At 40.5% G+C, this 5,588-nt stretch overlaps 2 non-coding genes across 2 annotated transcripts; both read right to left on the bottom strand.

Annotated features, from left to right (window-relative positions):
• Positions 1-2,104: 2,104 nt before the first annotated feature.
• Positions 2,105-2,268, bottom strand: LOC136960550 (U1 spliceosomal RNA). Its single transcript, XR_010878846.1, has one exon. It is a non-coding gene; the product is annotated as a U1 spliceosomal RNA (small nuclear RNA).
• Positions 2,269-3,123: 855 nt separating this feature from the next.
• LOC136960561 (U2 spliceosomal RNA) lies at positions 3,124-3,314 on the bottom strand. The gene has a single exon (XR_010878857.1). It is a non-coding gene; the product is annotated as a U2 spliceosomal RNA (small nuclear RNA).
• Between the last annotated feature and the right edge of the window lie 2,274 nt (positions 3,315-5,588).

A 5,588-nucleotide genomic window follows, 5' to 3' on the forward strand; every position in this document is an offset into this window, starting at 1 on the left:
TTTTAGTCGTCACGGTCATAATTCCTGTACTTCATAACAATCCAGTCCAGAAGCACAGGAATACCAGACACCAGTGTCTTATTCACTTTAATAAACTGTTGTAACTGGAATCAGGGTTCCCGCGGGGTCTTAAGTCTAAAATTTTGAACTTTACATTTAAGTCTTTGACCCCCCTTATTCAGACTTGGACCCCCCCAAAAGAGGTAAAAACAACAGGTCCTGAGAAACAAGCGGTTGGCAGAGGAGAAAATATTTATGAAACTGAAGGTGAAGTCTCACATGACCACAATGCCACCCCTAGTACTTAGTGCTGAATTAAATTACTAATGTGATTGCTTTATCTGTAAATTAAATTAATGCTTTTCAATGACTGAATTCATTGAAGTAAAGATTTTTTCTGAATTTCTTTGATTTGAATATTTTTTTGGTAATGCATTGTGTAGGTCTTAAATTTCAATCTTTATTGTCTTAAAATGTATTTAAAAGGTCTTAAATTTGACTTACTGAAACCTGCAGGAACCCTGTGGAATATTAGATCAAACTAAATCAAACATGGCTGAGTAGGTAAACTAAAAACGTAGTCGGAAAGAGTAGACAAAAGGTCAAAACAGAGATGCAGTAGACCAGGGGTGGGCAATTAATTTTTACAAGGGGCCACATGAGAAACCTGAAATGTGTTGGAGGGCTGCATGAACAATAACTTGGAACTTAATTCTGCTCACTATTCATTTTCTCCCATTGTAAAAAGCAGTAAAATATATATTTTGATTAGCTGCCTGCTACTGGTTATCAGAAGAATGAGGATATTCTGTAAATATTTATATACATATGAAATTGTGGTGTAGGTCAAATAGGAAAAGACTATACAAGTTCATTACATCAGTGTTTCATTTTATTTGTACCTAGTTAATCTTCACAAACACTGAAAAGTTGTTTTGCAGTATGTTAAAGATATGAAATTGATCAACTTTATACAAAAAGCAATACATGCTTTTTTCAGTTCATTTTTTTCAGTGAGAAATCCAGTGGGCTTGAACAAGTGCATCAAGATCTGGCTGAACAAGCTGACAAGTGATCTTCAGGGTCTGCAGCTTAACTAGCAAACGGCCCGCACCCACTGAATCAGTCAAGTTCTCTTATTTGTCCACGTGTTTAGTCACTATACTATAATATACAGAGACAGACTGCACTATGGAAAGAACAAAACTTCACAACAAATCTAAGGAACACAGGTGGTAAAAGGGTAGACAAGCAGCAGATGAACCCGATGATGGAGATCTCCATGGGGGGTGGGGCCAGCTTCCTGGCAGGCTGCTCAGTGAGCCTGGGTGTGGATATTGCACAGGTGCTTTTGATCATTTCTATTGTGATCTGAGAAATGTGGATGCCCATTTTTAGCCCTCAATTACATCCAACCGTCTAATAAGAAAAGATTACACTTCAAACAATTAGCAAGTCTTGTCAAAACTACTATTTAGTAGTAGCCTTTATTACTTGTGTTTAGTTAACAAATCTTAACCTGGAGCATGAATTCCTCTCTGCTACCATCGAGATGGAACGCTGGTTTCCATGGAGACGACCTCTTCCTCCAGCAGGACCTTCCAGCTCCTGGACGGCCAGGTGAACGGCCAGGTGGACGAGCAGGTGGACGGCCAGGTGAACGAGCAGGGGGGGTTCCTGAGCCTCAGTGACCCCTCTGCACATGGGCTGCTCCTGAAAACATCCAATAAATCAACTCAGATGCAGTGTGTGTGTGTGTTTACAGTGATCACATTTAACCTGAGGCCCATAATTATAAGACTTGTTGGGTAACACACTGTAGATAAGCATTTTTCCAAGCCCATTTGAAACCTTGTTGTTTTCAGGGCCACTCCCCATATAACAAGAATAAAGCAGGGCTGCTGGTCATGACAGAAGCAAATCTGTTTCAAATATTCAACAATCCTAAACTGGGGGAACTAAATGGAGTCTACAGTGACTGTAGGATTTAGACCAATCAGAATGTGTAACTGAGACTAGATTGTAGACCCCTGCAAACTAACACAGAACACTCAACAGTGTCCCCCAGTGATCAGATGAAGTTATTGTCCTTTACATAGAAAATCAGGGGAGAGCGCGAACGCAGTCCCCCACTACCAGAAATTATGCAGTCGAGATTCCCACATTTGAGGAATTCGCAGGGGTCAGCACAACCGGAGTGCAATGGCTGAGCCTCGCCCTGGGTGAACCACCTTAGTGATCATGGTGTCTCCCCTGCCAGGTAAGTATGAGTTGTACACGGTCAACGTGGGGGGGTCATTACAGAGGGTGCCCTACACAGCGATGGTTATAGCTCAGACACCGGCAAGAGCGCGCCCAAATAAAAGGCACCAATACAAATTTAAAATCTACATAGATCATACCGGCAAAATAGCTTGGTTGGTGTTTAAATGCATATTGATACAAAAGTACTCTTCGAATTTCCCAGAATGCCCTGCTGTATCAGTATAATAGCAGTTACGTTTAATTGTTACATATGTTCATATTCGAAGCTGACTACCGTTAATACAAAATTGGGGAATCGTTTTCAACATTCACACACAATCGGCGTTAAGAAAATCCGAAACGAGCTATCCATCCTTCATTCTCGTTTTTTACAGTGCAAACACGAGAACTATGAAAAGACTGTTCCACAATCCCTAGCGGCAAAATCAGGTCTCACTTTGTCTATGTTAAATATATGGAGACACGTGACATTTCTTTCACTATGCTCTCAAAGAGAAACCGGTTACGATACGATCACACAATTTTTGCTCGGATAATACGGTCACCCCAAATTCGTATGAGGTCTAACACCTGACTGTCCTTCCACTGACTACCTGCGCAGTTGTCTTCCATGTTCATTTCATAACTGCCTCCCGACAGCGCAGTGATGAAAGTTTATCTAGTGACCTAAAAGTAAAACTGTTGTATCTGCGCATACAACAATGCTGTTTTCCCGAGATCGTAACTAACTTTAAACTGATCAACACTATTTTACACAAACAGCTTAACATAAAAAGCTATACTACATTTCTACCCATAAACAAGGATTCATGAGGCGAATGTCTAAATTATTCTTTCAACAGCGTTGTTTCCCCGGGAGGGGAGTGCACCGTTCCTGGAGGTACTGCAATACCAGGTCGATGCGTGGAGTGGACGGAGCAAGCCCCTATTCCATCTCCCTGTTCCAAAAATCAATTTAATATATGGTCCCCGGGTAGGGGACGTATCAGATATTAAACTGATAAGAACAGATACTACACTTGATCTTAGCCAAAAGGCCGAGAAGCGATACTGTATAGATAAAAATTGGAACGGGTCGTTCTCGAACATGACAAACTAAGTCAGAGTTTGAGCAGAATTTGATCAAAAATTAATTCCACAAAATATAAAGCAGGACATTCATAAAACTCGACAGCCGTAGCTCGTGGGGTAGCAAACATCTCAAAATAACAATTTAGAACGTTACAAACTAGTGGACTGCTTCCTGGTCACGTGATACCCTTGTCCAATGGAAAACTGACGAAAACATGAGTACGTTATATTGTCACTTAAATCATACAACACACAGATAAATAGATGAAATACGTTTAACAAGTTAAGCTTCTTCACATTGTGGAACAACAACCATACCACATTTGGAAAAGTATTCAAAGTCCAATCAATTCTATACAATTATAACGCTAAGGGTGTAAAATATGGAAAAATGTCGCCACCTAGTTGTAAAATCAATCTCATCGCCTGTTCAGTTTTCCCCTGATGTCTAACGGCTTCGTAAACTGCCTGGGTAGGCCCAGAGCCACGGGCCTAAGCGTTTGCATACTGTGCAATGAATATTATCTGACCTTAATATCAATAGCAAAACTCGCACAATGACACGCCCTGTACACTACAGGCAGTCAGACCTGGGCTAGTTTCAAACAAATTCTCTCAATCGTCGTCACATCTACGGGCTGTGTTAGCAGTACAAGCCTGGCCATTTTTCCATGCTGTAGGCCAACACTTGCATTCTCGCAGCCAACGACGTTTTTCGAAAACTATCCACAATCTGCCTACACAGTAACCCTTCTTGCTAATCAAATGTCACGAAACATATCCACCATGGTCAAGCAAACAGTATTTTCCCACGGCATGAAAAAAACTACTTACCAACTCAAAACTTGCAACAAGACATTTGCGAAAGGTCTTCGATTCACCGTGCTGCTAGCTAGCAGCAAGACGCCAACTTGACTGTGCTTCGAAGATGCATGCGACACTTCGAAATGTATATCCGCCCGTGGTATACTTCCCCACTATATAAATTGTATAAAAATGTTCTGCCATCCATATACTAATGTAATCCAGTATTTGTGGGAGCTCCATGAAATTTAAAGACCACATCGTCGAACGAAGGACGAACTGCGAGGTCGGTGCTTAGTCAGGCTAATGTGTTGTTCACCTTCGACACAGACTCACTTGACTTGGTTTAGCGGCTATGCAAATCACGAAACTACCAAGCAAACAATACTTTATCACACTGTATGAAAACAAATAGTACTCACAAATGTGTTCCGTAACAGTTTAGAAACTTAAAACGAGAGTTTTTGAGAAAAGTCATCGATTCTCCATTACTAGCTAGCAAGACGGCAACTTTTCTATGCTTCGATTTGACGTGGAGATGCAGACGACAATTCGCTATATTCTGATATATATTTCGCCACAATATAATCCTGTAAAATGTGCTGCCGTCCATATATTACACTAATATAATCCAGTATTTGAGGTATTTCCATGAAAATTGGAGTTGGCATCGCCGAACGAAGTTTGTGCGTTATCTAGTTGTTCATGTTCACCTCCGACTGACGCACTTGGCAGTATGCAAATTAAGACATTTATTTAGTAGATTTTTCTGGTAACAGTATTTTACTATTTTTTACTTTCACTCCTTAAAGTTTTTAACACAGCTACCATCTGCCAACTGATTGTGTAAAAAATATTTTTTTGGAGGTAAAAACTGCCTAACATTAGCAGTTGGCTGGAAATGACAGCTACTGAAAGTGTGTAAAAAACAAAAAACTTAAATATATATTTTATGTTTACTGCCTAACATAAAAAGTTGGCTGGAAATTACGGTTTGAACCATAAACATAACCATTTAACATAACGCATTATGTTGACGCATTTAACATGACCATTGTCTCTGGACCAAGGCTACAGCTCACGCGCTGCTTCCGCTGGCTGGTTAGTGTGGTATATGATGCAGCGACTGTGCGTTTGTGCAACCTTTTTGCCTGACCAAAATCATTTCAGGTGTGAACCTTAAAATAATTGAATTTTCATTTGTTTGATTTAAAGTCCAGCAAAGGCCGACATGCACACACTCTCCCTCTGCTGGTAATCAAATGGAAGAAGAATTTGTTGATCACTGATCACGACTTATCATTGCCCACTAGAGGGCGATATCTACACACTGCTGGTAGGTGCCCAGAATCTCACACAACTGAAGCTCAGAGGGGCTTTTGAGCCAGAACTATGGCGGAGACACAATTTTTTTTTTACAAGTACACGAATCTTTTTCTTATACGGAG

The sequence above is a fragment of the Osmerus mordax genome, chromosome 17 (genome assembly GCF_038355195.1).
Source record: "Osmerus mordax isolate fOsmMor3 chromosome 17, fOsmMor3.pri, whole genome shotgun sequence".
Taxonomy (NCBI): domain Eukaryota; kingdom Metazoa; phylum Chordata; class Actinopteri; order Osmeriformes; family Osmeridae; genus Osmerus; species Osmerus mordax.